This window comes from Theobroma umbraticum, unplaced genomic scaffold (assembly GCF_002168275.2).
Source record: "Theobroma umbraticum cultivar Fairchild unplaced genomic scaffold, ASM216827v3 scaffold_39.0, whole genome shotgun sequence".
Classification (NCBI taxonomy): domain Eukaryota; kingdom Viridiplantae; phylum Streptophyta; class Magnoliopsida; order Malvales; family Malvaceae; genus Theobroma; species Theobroma umbraticum.
Window position 1 is genome coordinate 1,277,058 of NW_018397281.1, and position 17,417 is coordinate 1,294,474.

The 17,417-nt window shown below is 31.4% G+C and overlaps 1 pseudogene; it reads left to right on the plus strand.

Annotated features, from left to right (window-relative positions):
* Window positions 1-4,256: 4,256 nt before the first annotated feature.
* Window positions 4,257-7,988, plus strand: LOC110428060 (putative fatty acyl-CoA reductase 4; annotated as a pseudogene).
* Window positions 7,989-17,417: the final 9,429 nt, after the last annotated feature.

Sequence of the window (17,417 nt, forward strand, 5' to 3'; positions counted from 1 at the left end):
TTAACCTGCTAATTCATCCCCGATAATAATATTATTATTTAATTATTATTTTATTATGTACGTAATATTTTATTTTAAAATATTTTTTTCACCCATTACCGCTCTTTAGTGCGTAGATTTTCGTCAATTGACCCTTTATCTTATCAATTGGGGTTTATTGACTCCTATTCGAGAATATGAGGTGTTAAAAGGGAGTTCTTTTTATCATAAACATCTCGTTGGAAAACCTCAATAGCACAGTTTACAGTTTCAACAACATTATATTTCTCGATCCACAAGGATGATGGATTGATTATTTCGTAGGTTTACATTCAGTAAAGAACCATTGAAAAAAAAAACAATTAATTTGCAGCCAAACCAGGAATTAACCTCCAACCTCGCTTAAGCTCCCTAATTAAGCCCAAGGCTGCCCAATTACCTAATAGTTCAGGTCAAATCTTATATAAATAAATAATATAATTTAGTTTGATTTAATTGTAACAGAAATTACAAATTGTTAACATAGTACTTTTTTTATTACTTTAAAAAAATAATAATTGATAAATGTCTGCGTTGGGCCAAGCGTGTGCAACTAGGTTTTGAAAAGAAAGGTCTGAACCTATACATGGATACCTCTCCTAAAAATCTCATTGAAGTTTGGTAAAATAATGTAAAGAAATATGGACGAAAAATAAATAAAAAGGAAAACAAAAGGAAAATAATTGAAATTAACAAGAAGAAATAATAAAGGAATAAAATAAAGAAAAAGGCAAACTAGTTTAAAGCTATTAAAAATTTTTCTTGCAATCCTTGTATCATTATAACACTCAACAGACACTCAAATTTTACAAATTAAAAAAATTAATAAAATCATTTCTTAATGAAAATCAGAAAAGTTAGATTGGCTCTTTTCTTCATGAAACTAACCAAAAATTATTGTTTATCATACAACTATTAAAATATTAGTATTTAATCTTTAGATATTGGAAATTAAAGAGTTCAAAGTACGATAATTGATTATAAAAAAATGGTAGGGAGATGGATACAGAGTTTTCCTTACCACATTAATTGTATGCCTAACCAATTCATGTACGGTAGGTTATTAAATTTATCATATCATGTATAACTAATAACCAATAGAGATATGACAAGTCATTAAAATTTTTCATATCATTTATGACGAATAATGTTATAATGTATTTTAATATGATAAATTTTAATGATGTGTTATATTTTGATTTAATTACTGCTAATGTGATATAAGGTGCTAAAGGATTTGATAAGTCGCTTTCTTTATTTATATTTTTATTACTAGGTGCTTATCTTATTTATCTGCAATAATATGAAGAAAAAAGCAAAGAGGAAAAAGCCCTAAGCCAAAAGCCTCCCATCATAAAACTGTGATGGCATGACTATCCATTTGTCAGGAGGAGCTAGTTGGGTGAACATTTTTTGCATCAGCTCAACGCACAATACATAAAAGAAAGAAGAAGGACAAAAACAATGTTCATTTTTGGATTGATTAGAATTTAAAAATTTTATTTAACTAAGATTTTAGTTTGTGTACAATATTAACTAGTTATATAGTTATAAACGTTTTGTTTCATCCAGAGCCCTAATCTTATTAATTCTGTTTTAATTTTTTATATTATGAAAGTAGGTCTTTAGGCTTTAGAATTGAAGTAATGCTTGAACCCTAAAGAGGGATCACATGTAATGGCCTTTTGTTGTGGATGAGTGTTCTTGTAAGACTATTGAGAGAAGGTGCACAATAAATCTTTCGATTAGTTTGTGAAATCATTGAGAAAGATTTTATTTGAATTTAACTTCTCAGAAGCAGAGAACTTTTTCTCGTCGTGCACATAGACAAGTGGCTGAACCATCTAAATTTTTGAGTTTGTATATTTTATTAATTTAACCTAATATACTATTGTGATTGTTTCTTGGACAATTTTCATAATAAACTAGTATCAAAGGTTCGATTTTAATAGATTAATATTCAACAAAGTTATCAAAAGTTACTACTTCTACGAATTTATCAATTGAGAAGTTTGATTGGAAGATTAGTTTGATTTAGTGGTAGAGAAGGATAAATGATTTCCTTGTGTGACAATGTTTTATGCTTCCTTGATACAGACGGAGAAATGACAATTAGATAGCATGAAAGATGTTGAATGGGTAGAGTTAGAGAAAAAGAGTGTTAGCACTATTTGACTTGGCATTGGTGGTAACATGTTTAATCATGTTTTTAATAATAAACCTACTCCAGAGTTATGGACAAAGTTGAAGAAGATTTATTTGGTAAAAGGTATTTCCAACAAGTTGAATATAGGTAAAAGTTATATAGCTTGGAGATAGAGAAGAATGGAGACCTTATAAAGCATATGAATGTGTTTGATTGGATCATTGATCATTTGAAGAAGGTTGACGTGAAGGTGGAGGAAGGGAGGAAGGCACTATTGTTCCTCGCAATACGTTCGAACTTCTATGAGGCATTTTTGGAAGCTCTGAATTATGATAAGAATACAATAACGTTTGAGGAAGCACACATAATTTTAATTTAAGTTGAAACTCAAAAGAAAAATAATAAAGTGGAAAGAAATTTAGTTGACTCGATATTGGTGGTTGGGGTTTGAAAAAACGAGTCAATTGGCAAGGGATTTATGCGGATAGGCAGAAGGTTTGGGTGTTAGCTTTCTTTGTGATTACTTGGTCGACACAGCTTTTCTGAAATGAAATTAGTTTCAATAGAAAGCAATGGTGTGCAACAGAGGCATATGAAGTGATTAAGGCACATGTGGCATTGTGGGCTAAAGCTAGATAGCTGCAAATTTCTTATTGAGTGGGGGATATTTATAAGTGTCAGTTTAATGCAACTGTGTCTGATACTGATGTAAAATTGAGAAAAGATGTAAGTTGAAGAGTCCTTAATGTAGGGTGGATTAAATTCAATTTACAATAAAGCCTTTATAAATTAATACCATTGGGACTATGAAAATTTGTTAATTAATTAATATATTATTTAATTGATAATTAGTAATTTATACATTAATAAATAAAAAAATTAATTTATCAATGTATTCTTGTTTTTTTTCAAAAACTATTGAAGGTTTGAAAAACATTGAATTGTTTTTCTTGCCACCTAACAAAACATCAAAGATTCAGCCTTATGATGTGGGGATCATATTTGCTTTTAAGATGCATTATTGTTGTTGGTTTTATCGAAATGTTTAAAGAGTTATGAAATTAAAATCTCAAATCCAAAAAAGATAAATGTTTTAGATGCTATGAATCTTGCAATCTCAGCTTGGACAAAAGATGTTTAAGCAAGTACAATTGCAAATTGTTTTCCACATCGTAAATTAGGTCTATGAATAATGTGGCTTCAGAATTTGTATCAACACTCAGATGATAGAACCACACAACAATTGCATGTTCTAATCAAAGAGTTGAAGTATCGTGATACAATGGATGTTGAGTACCTTTTGAACTACCCTGGAGAAAATGAGACAACTTTAAAGTTATTGAGTGATGAGTAAATTATTGAGAACGTAATGGGAAATGACAAAAAAGATGAAATTAAAGATCAAAGATGGAAATGGAGTTTTCCTTGCCACATTAATTGTAGGGCTAACCAATTCAAGTATGATAGGTTATTATAATTTATCATATCATTTATGAGCAATAACGTTATATGGCATATATATATGATAATTTTAATGACGTGTTTATTTTTGATTTAGTTACGGCTACTGAGATATAAGGTGACGAAGGATTTAATAATTTATTTTCTTTATTTATATTTTTATTAGTAGGTGAGTATCTTATTTATCTTCAATAATACAAAGAAAAAAGCAAAGTAAAAAATGCCTTAAGCCAAAAGTCTCCCATCAGAAAATGGTTATGTGATGACTATCCATATGTCAGCTGGAGCTAGCTGGGAGACCATTTTTTGACATCAGCCCAGGACAAAACAAAGTTCAATTTTGGATTGAGTAGAATTTAACAATTTTATTTAACTAAGATTTAGTTTTAAACTTTTTATTTCATATTGAGTCCTAATTTTATTAATTTTATTTTAAATTTTTATATTACAAAAATAGGTCTTTAAATTTTAGAATTGAAATAGTACTTTGAGAACCCTAGAGAAGAAACACATTGTTACAGTCTTTTGTTTTGAGTAACATCTACTCAAGCTACAAGGGGTTATTTATAGCCAATTTTCCCCCAAATATTTCCCTCTAAATTTTTTTTGTTTTTTGTTCTCAAACATGCATATGGAGCTGGATAACGTTGCCAAGTTTCTTCAAGACAAGACCATATTAGTCACTGGTGCAATTGGATTTTTGGCAAAGAGTACTCTCTCTCTCTCCCTTTCTCTCTTACTTAGCTAAGTGTGATTTTAGTTAAAATAAAATAAAACTAATCATTTTAATGATTTAATTTTCAACTGTGGTTTTAGTTTTTGTTGAGAAGATATTAAGACTTCAACCAGAAATGAAAAAGCTCTATCTTCTTTTGAGGGCTACAGATGCTAACTTTGCCACAAAACACTTGTACAGTGAGGTACATAAATACTTTTACATGTTCAATAAGCAATGATTTTGGAAATTGTTTTTTCTAAGCCAAATATTAAATTAATATATCGCTATGTTTGCGAATATGAATTTAGAAGTGCTTTGTTGTATACAATGGTGACAAATTTTGCCTATACCCTTTTTGACCCGTTTTCTTCCCTTTTTCAAGAAAGAAAAAAAGCCAACTTATCTGAATTTTTATTTAGTTTTATCTCCCTGTTTTTCCTTCTTTCCTCCTTCCATTTATATATATTTTGGTGGGTTGGGTCTCATCCATCTAAATGGGTAATGGGTGGGTTTGGTATATAAATACAAATTAAATGGGTAATATATATTATAACCCAACACATTTATAATCCTTCCATTTTTATCCGAATCCCTCTATTAGTTATACAGAAATTGTGAAAACTAATTCAGATATTATATAAAAATTAGTCTACTTGATATACTTATGTATGTAGTTGGTAGGCATAAATTTTAAATTCCCTACCTTATTAACAAATCTGTGCCTTTGACGATGAGCCCTAAATGCAATGTAAATGTCTTTCTTTCTCAAATTTTTAACAAAGTAAAGTACACGTAAATGTATGTTATAATCATTAGTAAATATTTATTCGAGTTTGTGCTTGGTAATTATTGTTTCTTGTGCATATTTGTAATATTTGGGATGAGTTTGCAAAAAAAAAAAAAAGGAAAAACTTACAAATTAATTTATATGCAGATTATAAGCACAGAACTGTTTAGGACTTTTCAAGACAGTTGGGGTACAAATTTTGACCTATTTGTATCAAGTAAGGTGATAGTAGTGCCAGGCAATATCTCTCTTGAAAATTTAGGAGTGAATGAATCAAAAGCAAGAGAAGAAATGTTGGAAGAAATAGAAATTGTTGTAAATGTAGCTGCCATAATGGAATTTAGTGAGAGGTAATTTAGAATTTTTCTGGTCATAAGCCAAGTATCCTCATATTGGAATTGTAGGAGTTGGTCTTAGAAACATAATTTTGCCTATAAATGTTACCAACTCTTTCCTTTCTCTTTTCCTTCTTTTCTCTTATATTTGAAGGTGTGATGTTGCATTAGCCACCAATACATTTGGAGTTTTCAATGCTTTTTGAGCTTTGCAAAGAAATGTGGCAAAATAAAGTTATTTCTCCATGTATCAACTAGTCAATATTAAATTGATCCTTCTTGATTGATTAGTAACTAATATTAGCTATCTATATATATATATATATCTTTTAATTTTAATGTATTGAGAATTATTTAACATCATGCTTTTATCATCATCTTTCAGCCTACGTATGCGGTGAACAGGCAGGAATGATATTGGAGAAACCATTTTACATGTGTGAGACTCTAAAGAAAACAATTAAATTAGAGATTGTTGAGGAGAAGAGAATTGCAGAGGAAAAATTGGATGAATTATGATCTCAGTGTGCCTCAAATGAAGCAATAATCTCAACAATGAAGGGATTTGGCCTCAAAAGGTTTATATATAGAGACACACACACCATTATCATTTCCATTTCACCTTGATTTGCCATTATTGCTAAATTGAATTGTTAAAGACAGTAAGATTGCAAGCATAAATTCATTAAAGTTTGAATTCATACTAAGGTTTTCTTAAATATGATGCATTGGGTAAAACTTTTGAAGGGTGTATATTTTAGCATTAGGATATTAAGTGAATATTTTTGAAATATTAAAAAGTTATGGATGGCCTAACACATATGTGTTTACAAAGGCAATGCGAGAGATGCTTTTAGGGAACTTTAAAGGAGAATTACCTCCTGTCATGATTTTAAGCACTTACATAGAACCCTTCCCTAGGTGGATTGAAGGTGTGAGGTAATTACCTTTGGTATTTGATTTCAGATTATTTTGATACAAGTCTTATGAAACTTTTGGTAGGTATGGAATAATGACTCATTTTGTTTATAGTTGGTACAGAAGTATAGAGACCGTCATTTTGAGTTATGGCAAAGTGAAATTAAAATGCTTTCCTGGCAATCTTTACTCTGCCTTTGATGTGGTGAGATTTTTAATTTCTAGATAACTTATACCAATTTCTTGCTACAGCTCAAAGCTATTTGAAACTGAAAAAAATTAATTTCAAAATTATGTAGATACCGGCAGACATGGTAGTTAATGCAATGGCAATCCACACATATCATCAATCTTGTGAGAACATTTACCATGGAAATTCCATGGATTAATAGCAATGGACAGAGAGTTAAAGTTGGTAAACTAACAGTGTTGAGCACATTGGAGAAATTTTATTTACAAGTAGTTGGTAAATTAATAGTTAAAACTCTGCACTTTGATTTTATTTACACCAAGTAATTAAGTACACAAGTAATTTTGCCGTATATAGAAAGAATATGAATGGGTGGGAATTTCCACATCCACCATACTTTCATTTAACATACATGCTATTCATACTCATCATACCATTGAGTTCATTTTGAAGAAAACCATTGAAAGGGTTTGTCTCCACTTGTTGAACACTAAAATGTAGTAGAGATATTTACATACATAATACATTCGTAAACTTCTTTAAAAATTATTTGAGTTTCAAAATTTAATCCGTCATCATAAAAAGAAAATTTAATCGTGAATGATAAAACACCTCATTAAAACCATGCTTACTTTACGCATATAACATACTTGAAAAGGTGTATCCACTCACTTTGACAAAATCGCATTTCTAACCATGCTTTGTCAAACCTTTATGGTTCTATGATACTCGAGCTCAACAATTCCTAACACAATAATTTATATCATAAGTTTACAAATTTCCCAACATACCCATTTATTCAAAACTAGTTGAGTAAACCTAAATTCTTCGATTTAATCACATATGCTATAAAACTTCAAACTCAAATCATTTATTGTGCAACCTTAACATCCTTACCTGAACAATCTTTCAGGAGAGAAAAAACCGTAAAAAAAATCCTCAATTCAAAGGGTTTATATGTTGAAATTTGAAAAAAAAAATAAAAGTTAAGTTATACCCATGTGTTTTAAACTTAAAAATGGCTAAATCTTACCTTTTGGAAGGCTTAATACTTGTTAGATATGGACTTAGAGGTCGTAGAATAGTTTGGACAGCCAAAGAGAGTGTTTGAAGGTTGAGAGAAGTAAAATGAGAAAATAAGCCCAGGCTAGGCCTTTTATTTTTCACTGTTGTAGCCTAGGGATGAACCTTTTAAAGCCTAAGGTCGATCCCTAGGTTTATTTTTTTCTTCCCAAAAATGCAGGGATCTACCCTTTATCCTCAATGGTTGATCCATTTTGGGTCCAGAGCCCAAAATTTGATTTTGACATGCAAGGTTCGACCCAATAAAGCTTGTGGGTCAATCCTTGTGTTTCTGAAAGCTATTTCAAATATTTTATCATGTACAGATTGACCCTATAAGGCTTGGGGGTTGATTCTTTAAGTTCCAGAACCTATTCCGACTGTCCTAGTGTCTAGGGATTGACCCTTTTCACTAGGGGTTGATCCTTTTTACTTCCAATAGCTATTTTAAGCCTTAAAACTCTTCGAGATTGACCTTTCATGCCTTAACTTGAAAAAAATACATTTTTGTGGTTTCCTTATCCTCCTATTCTTTCATCCCTAAATCTTACATCAATTCAACACAATATTAGGGAAAAATTTATAATAAAATAGTTAGAAAACTCATCCAACAACACAATTATATTAAAACTCATCTAATCACTTAAAATTTTAAACAATTTCACTTAACGAAAGGTTGGGGTTTCACATTTAATTGGTATGGCTCAAAAGCCAAGCCAAGTAGGGTGCTAAGTTTCTTGGTCTCATCAAAATGGATGGTCAAATTCCATAACCTAGTGTAAAAAGGGCTTAAGAGATCTATCTCTGACTACTGCTTCATTCTTTTATGTTTAGAGGTCAAAAATTAAGGGCTGGAACTTTTTAAAATTTTCAATGATTAGCTTCAAGCAAAAAATTTCAAAGCGAAGTTTCCCAAGAATGGAAATGGTAAATGTTCAAGGAAAATTGAGATACTACCTAAAGGTGAAACTTGCAACATTGCTACATTGAAGCCTTTTTGAAACAATGGATAAATGTGTTTGGAAACATTGATTCTCTACTTTTTGCTCTTTAGGAAAAAGTGGATGAAGTTAATAAAATAAAAAACTCCAAGAATCTTTCAAATGAGGAGATTTTGGTTAAAAGAAACACAATCTGTAAACTTTGGTTAGTTGTGAGAAAATGTGAAACACTTTGGAGGAAAATGTTGAGAATCCACTAGATTAAATAGGGTGTTAAAAATACAATATTCTTCCAAAGTAAAGCCAAATTTCAGGCTTGGAATAATCACATGGCAAGAATCTTGAAAAATGATTTGTAAATTTCAAGCCCATCAGAGATTCGAGAAATGATGTTGGAACATTTTCAGAGCCTTTTAATAGCATTGAATGGTTGGGGCCTACTAGTAAATGGCTTGCATTTTAGGTAGTTAGATCCTAATGAGGTCATGAATCTCAAGACCCAATCAGTATAGAAGAGTTAGAGAGTATGAGATGGGAGTATGACAGTTAAAAAGCATTGATACTAGATGGCTTTATCAAAAACTCCTAGCCATTGACGGAGGAGGAAATTCATGACTTTCTGATGGATTTCATGTTATTAGGTAAATTGGAAGGGCTCACTTCCTTGTTCATCATCTTTATCCTAAAAGTGGCAAATTGCACATCTTAAAAGGAGTATCAACTAAGTAACCATATGAACTCCCTCTATAAGATCCATGCAAAACTTCTAGTCAATAATCTGAAAAAGATTATTGGACAAGTTATTATTGACGCACAAAACACCATCATCAACAAATGCCAAATAATGGATGAGATTCTCCTTGCTAAGGAAGTCATCCACAACATGAAAACTTATAGGTGGAATGAAGATGGTGTGGTTCTCTAGCTTGATATTGAGAAGGCTTTCAATTATGTTGGCATCAAGATTTAAATTCAATAGTCTGTGACTGGTGCAAAGGTATAATGGGAGATCCCACTTAACATGGGATGCATCACCATGGAATCATATACAATGCAAGTGTGTGTGTGTATCTATAAATCAAATATCAGGTTTATTAGTTTGCATGATCTTATGCTCAATGTGTGAAAACAAAACATTTAAAAGACCAAAGTATAAGTTAAGTCATGTCAAATCCCAAGTATAGTAACCTCGTGGCTAATCCAAAAGTATAACATTCATTTACAAATCTAAATAGACTTCAATATCATAGTGACAAACCAGACTAAACCAGCAAAGTACAACCCAAAGAGAAGGGTGGATGTCGACTAGGTGCCTTATCAAACACCTACCAAAATCGACTGTAGTAGTAATAGTTCTTCCCAAAGGGTAGGTAGCCAAGTCATCTACTAATCTGAAATAACAAATGCATTTTACATATGTAAGTTATAATTAACTCCATGAGTATGAGGAGGAGGAACAAGCTAAACAGAAAAGTGTTTATAAAATACAATTTCAAATTATACAACAATAAAAAATGTTTAAAGATTTCCAAAGTTCACTTCTCGAGTGTAATCAAATTTCTAAAGATTTCCATAATTTACTTCTCAAGCATAATCAAATTGTTTTAAATGAAGTAAGTCTAATGTGTTTAAGCCATCGATTGTTTAACAAAAGAGTAGGATCACATCAACTGCCTACCAAAACAATGTGTGTCGTATCACTAAAATGGTCTGGGTAATATAGTTAGCAACCTCAAAAGATATAAAGCATTGTGCACAATGGCTAACGTCTACTATTGCTAGCTATAGGTCCGTAACTTAATAGTCTCCAAGACAGCATTTTAACAAGTTTTAAAGTCAACCAAAATTCATTTCTAAAGTGAAGAGTTGATTTATTCACTAACAAAATCAAAAAAGGGTTGAGACAAGACCAAATCATTGTCACCAACCTAATCCATCATTTTAAAAATGAAATGACCCAATGCTATGGTCTTTTTAAAGAAAGTGTCATGACTCACTTTGGGGGGTCTGTGATCAACATATAGACCTAGATGGTTATAGCTTGTGAAGCCCACGCAAGCCTCTTACATCCATAGATAAGCTGTACAATCATACCATTCATTAAGCATCAAATCATATATCATATAAATTGTGGCAAAGCACCATCACATCATTATGGAATTTTGCCTCATAACGTGTGGAAAGCTTATATGCTCATATCATATCATTTCAAATCACAGTTTAAAATCATCTCATTTAAACATGTACTCATACCTTGGTGCTCATATGGGCCCTAAGGCCCTAAATCATAAGTTAGTAAAAAAATGCATATTGCCATGAAAGGCTACAAATCCATAACATGTTCAATATCCATAACATAAATATAAATAAAGACTAACTTGTCAATGGAACATGAATCAACCTCTAGGTTATAAATGGCCACTAAATCACCTACCAAAAGAGGAACAGATAACGTCTACGTGACATAGGTGGTTAGAAGCAATCCCTAATTTGCAACAAATATATGAAAAGCTAACATGTAAGTCATAAAGACTCTGTGAGCCAATACAAGAAAGAGACAAGTCAAGGTATTTAACTTTTCCATAAATATAATCTTAAAATAGTATGCATGTATGAGCTTGAGGATTCAAATTTTAAATACTTGTGAATTGGAAACAGTTCAAATATCTCAAAGCACATGTAAAACCACTTGAGTTGAATTCTAAACCATGAAACCATTGAAAATAGCTTAAATCAATCATTGCAATACTTTTAAAAGCCATTTAGAGTCACATAAGTCTTTGAAAAAGAATTTGAGTGTAAAACCTTTGAGTACACATAAACTTGTTGTTCTGGATCTAAGGTATCGATACGCTTGGGGAAGGTATCAATTCTTCTTGAACAAAAGTGCTTGTCAAGAATTATGTTTCATAGGTATTGATACTTTTCTAATAAGTTTCGATACTTCATTCATGAAAACACAGAGTTTGGGCTGTTTTCAGCTTTTATCAACCTTCCTTAACCTCCTAAACTTGAGATCTTTTATGTGGTTTAATTGGTAAGCTAATTTAGCTAAGAAACCTTAGTTTTAAGTTATTTTATCATAGCGCATTATATATTAGCTAAACAACTCATACATCAATCAATAACACATTTAAGGCCTAACAAATTGATGGTGGTTAAGCACCCAACATCCTTGGATTGGCAATGGTTAAGTCCTGGTTGCCTTTGGACATCTTTTAACGAGGGTTAGAAATGGGTTAAAATGGGTATGAGTTGAGAGAAAACTAATGAAAATAGTCAGGTAAGGGAAACCTTAGTAAAATATACCTATTTATACTAAGGGCTTGAAAATTGACTTTTACCCTTTTTATTTTTGAAATTTGATATTGAGGTATGGATACCTTGGGCCCAAGTATTGATACCTTTGAAATGGACTCATTAAGTTAAGGCTTTAAAATTGACTACATATAGCATATAGGTATACTCCCATCCAATACACAACTCAATTTATCCATCCAAGCAAATAAATATGATTATATGTTGTCCCAAACTTAGCCTACACTAAATTCCCTTTTCCAAGTTATGTTTAGCTTTCTAGATCAATTTAATTGGTAGTTGAGCAATTAAAAGCACTAAGAATAGATTAGAACAAACAATCTCATAATTGAAATAAAAATCATCTGAAGTTTGAACCATAAAAAATTACAAGAATAGTAAAAATAATAGACTAAGGAAGAAGGAAACAAAGATTGTCAATATTGATGTTCAATCTTCCATTTTGATTCTTAGCTTCGTGAATTTCTTGGTAGCTTACTTCTTTAAAACCTAAAAACCCTAAATCTTTTTTTGTTAACCTAGCATAATTGGCTTAAAAAAATGAAGTGTTAAGCAAAAGTCTCTTTTTTTCTAAAAGAATTCACCAGCCCATAGCTTTTTTACATTTGGACTTGAAATTCAAAATTGGGCTTTTGTTGCTCAGCATTGGCTTGGGTTTAGGTCTTCATTCACTATCTGCCACACTCAATCAATTTTCTCCACATTTGAGCTTGGATTGGCAACGTAGTCTGCATAAAAGTTTTAGTTCTATGTCTTAGCTTTCCAATGGATAAAGAATTACGTCATTTAGGCCTCTAGAGTATGAGCTATGCTCAAAATACCGTAATATGTATGAATGAAGCCTTGATCCTTTAAGCACCTTTCTTCACCAATTTCAACCTTATTCCTTGCAATCCTACAAAAAAACATAAAAAATAATAAGTAATAGCTAAACTAAAGCAAATAGACATAAAAAGAGCAAAAAATAAAATAACTTAATAAAAATAAACTAATTAGAAAAACTACTAAAAATAACTACATCCTACCCTAAACTTAAGAACTTAGCTAACTTTTAAAAACATTATGAGACAAAATAATTCTATAAAATAGAGTTATTATACCTCCAAACTTAAGATTTTTCTAGTCTTCGAGTAAAAGAAAAGAAAATAAAGAAACTAAACATTAAAAATAATAGGACTTTGCAAGAGACAAAAGTTCACCAAATCATGATTTCCTAATTTTTCCTTAAGAAGCTATCCCAAAACTCCAACTTAAGGTAAAATATAGGTAATCTTCAAACTCATGCATCAATTTAAGTGAAAACGTATTTTCAAATGGACTTTCTAGGTGTGTGAATTTGGATTGGTTTATGCCAATTCTATGTGCAAATTAGTACTAGAATCCCATAACTTTACTTTTCATCTCTCTCTCTCCACTAATAGAAACTAGCACTTATTCAAGGATCAATAGGTCTTTATTAAGCTTATAATGTAAGGTGAGGTTCAAGGTATGATAAAGGAGATATTTGAGCTAAAATTCATCCTAACCACTTAATCGATCTAAAACCTATTTAAGAGCTCAATTTTTTTTCTTTTTCCACATAGCACCCTTAAACATATGATTAATTTTTTTTCTTTTCTTTCCCTTTTATTTATTTATTTATTTTTGAATTATATAAAGGGTATATTTCTAGCACCAATCTTTTTTTTTTATCACAACACCCTTTCTCACTTATTTTAACTTTAAGCTCAAACTATTTCTTAAAAGGATGAAATACTTAAGGATGAAGGATTCAAAATTGGAAGTACATAAAAAGGCTTAGGCTAACATAAATATGTGTTTAATAAACAAAAGGAAAATTAGGCCCAAAAGGGGTTACTCGAAATAACTATATAACAATGTAAGCTCAAAAAGGCTCAAACAGTCCAAAAATGGCCTAAATCATTTCCCACCCTAAGTGTTGTCTAAGATTTCTCTTGGACGAAGATTCAAACAAATTCTAGGATCGTTGACTTCATCATACTTTTTATCGACATAAATGTTTTCTAAATTACATAACAATTCTAGGTAAAAGAATATTGTGCACGAATTATTGAAAGTCTCATCCTATAATGAAGTTATCACAAGGATATCAACACAAACTTAAATCATATCCATTTTCTTCCCAAAAACCAAAATCACAATATAATCAAAATATAATCCTAAGATCGAGAAAATCATAGACAAGGTTTCAAAACATCTCACGCAAATTTTTTAAAGAAAAAATAATAAATCTACTAAAAATTTTAAAAAAAATAGAACATGCAAAACTAAAACAGAAAAAATTTAAAATAAGCGACAATAAAAACAAACAACTAAATCTAAATGCACCCCTCAAACTTAAAACTGAACATTATCCCCAATGTTTGATAAAAATAGAGAAAAAGAAAATAAAAACTCCCATGGCACTTGTAGAAGTGGTAGAGAGAATCTATATGTCCTCTTCCTCATCATCATCATTAGCTTCATCAAAATTGTTGGGGGGATTTGGTAGTGAAAGGAAAGTCGCCATGTTGATGCCTATGTGAATGGCACAAGATCTTATTATCTACTTAATAGCCTTATTACTTTCCACATGATAACATAATAACTGAGTGTGTAATGCTTTTAGGCGCTCTATCCTCTATGCCATGGTTAAATTGTAGGAACAAGATACCTGTGGTCTCATAGTATAAGTACTACCTCCAATAATGGATGACTCTTGCTGTAAAAATTTCTCATCTATGTTGTCATCAATTCCCTTAGGATATAACAACTCCTCCCCTGGTCACCACTGCACTTTAGCTCTCTTGCGTAAATCAATGGTCAATGATGGAAACCATATGCCTTCAAAAGATGTATTAGCAGAGCAAAGGATGGTGTTGTGTATCAATTTCCCAATATCACTAACATTCTTTGTAATATCACTTTTCACTGGAAGCAATCTAGCTGCAATAAAATACAATCAACACATGTATGCACTATGAAGTTGGCTATTCTTAAAAAATAAAGGTAGCCCCTTGGACATCTTTTGCTCCCTATTACCTTTACACAAATAATTAATCACCTCAATTAAATCAGGTTCCCTAGCAACTTATTCATAGTATTCATCAATCACAGCCCCTGGAATCTCAAAATGAGCATCAATAGCATCAGCATTAAATGGCACAAATTTCCTTTAAACAAAAGCAGACCTATTATTATATTTTTGTGTATTAGCTTAAAACTCCTTAACTATGGGCGTCATAGTTGCTTGAAGTGTTTACAAAATGTGGTCTATTGCCTAGCATGAATGAGTTCATGAATTTTTAGGCACCAACCCTCACTAACATCAAATCCTCTGTCAGGTACTAGAGCTTTGTAAATAACCTCATCATTATATCTCTTTTCAACAACAGTAGGGATAAATTTAGTTCTATCATAGGAATCATTAGTAATAGCTCTAACTCTCTTTGGTGCCATAATCAACAATAAAATTTAACTCTAAATAGATTTCACAAATTAGTCTCTAATTAATAACAAAACAAATACCCACCATGGAACTTTCAACTTAGCAAAATTAACTAACACAACTATAAACCCAAATCAAACTATGCTCAAAAATCAAAATTTTCACAATCAACAACACCAATTAAGCCCAAATTTCTTACATGTAATAAGCAAAGTTCCATAATATCTTTAAATCAAAATTGCAAGAACAAGTAGACTTAACTGAATGTTTTAGGCACTAGTGATGAATGTAGGATGTAAAGAATGATTTTAAGTGGTGATTTGGTTGAGAAGTTTTGATGGATTTGTAAAAGTTGGAGAGAATGGAAGAAGTAGAATTATAGAGAGATAAAATGTTGGTGGGTAATGAGGGTGTTTGGGGTTAAAGAGGGTTTAAAAAAGGGTAATTAGGGTTGAAAAGCTTAAAATATTATGTTTTATTATTATTATTTTTCAACTATTTAGGCATCATTAGTTGCTGAAAACCATGTACTTGTAATCTTAGCGTGTCACGACATCGATTGCAAGTTCCAAAAAGGCATATTCCATTCTTAAAGGTGTCATGACACTATAGCTTGGGTGCTATAGTGTTGATTGCTAATTCTGAAAGGTGTATTCCTTTCTTTAAGGAGCCACCGTGTGATATCTTGGGCACCACGACATCACACTCTGTTCTTCCTTATTTGCAAGCAAAATAAAAAGTCATTCTTAAACAACTTTTTCTTGACATTCTAAAGAAAACTATAACAAAATTTTATTCAAATGAACTAAGAAAAAGAAACTAAAACAAACAATCATGAAAATTACTCTATAATTATTAAAAATAAAATAAAATACTCAGCAAGAATTTAATAACTTGGATTGCCTCTTAAGTAGTGCTTCTTTATAGTCATTAGATTGACAATTTCAAGCGAGAACCATAAAGCAACGCATTTTGTCCACGCTCGAAGTGACATTCCATTATTTTCTTGTCATGCCAATTCTCTATCTTTTCTTTATGGATTTTGGCAGTCATGTAGGCTTGAAGTCGAAATTCATCAAGTTCATTTTATTTTAGAAGCCTTCTTTCACCAGCTTCTTTTGCAAATCAAAATTCAACTTCTGACTGGCCTAACAAGCATTGTGCTTGAGCTATACTAGAAAGAGACAAGCTTTTTCAGAGATTAGCTTGTATGGAGACATGCCAATTGGAGTTTCATAAGTAGTTCGATATGCCCATAATGCATCATTTAATCTTCTGGACCAATCTTTCCTTGATGGACATATAGTTTTCTTCAAAATCCTTCTAATTTCTTTACTGGACATTTCAACTTGACCACTTGTTTGAGGATGATAAATAGTTGAAACCTTGTGTTTAACTCCATATTTTACAAGAAGTGCATCAAAATATTTGTTGCAAAAGTAATTACCCTCATCACTTTGTTGGTATATGCCCTTGAGCCAATTAGATTGGTCAAGGAATATATATTGTCATTTAATGCATATTTAATCGCATAATTTTATGTGATAGAAGTTCTCGTTTATGTTAGTGCAATAATAAGGAGTTATTAAGTTCTAATTAAATGAAGCCCATGGAACATAAAGGCCTGGCAAGAGAATTATAAATTTGTTATAATTATGAGATCACTATGCATCAAAGCCATGTTCTTAAAATTGTTTCTGGTCATTGTATTGTCAAGATAGGGCATTGACAATGCTCAAAGACTGCTACATGTTAAGCCTCCTTACTTTGGATGTAAGCAATCGATCTCATAGATTGAAGTATATGGGATACTTGAGGATAGCATGTAGGTGCTTGTTAAAGAACAAGTTCACTGAACATGACCCACTATGAGAACTCCATTTAGTATTACACTCATGTATCTATGGAAAATGTTCACATGTGATACTCGTGCAACTAGTCCTTAGACTTGAGACACCATGTCATCTTGTGTGGGGAATGACATATTTTGATTTCACCCTTACAGGTTTGGAAACAACCAAATGCCTAAAAGGGTAATTTTGGGTATGCCATAAAGCATGCGAAGGTGAATGAGT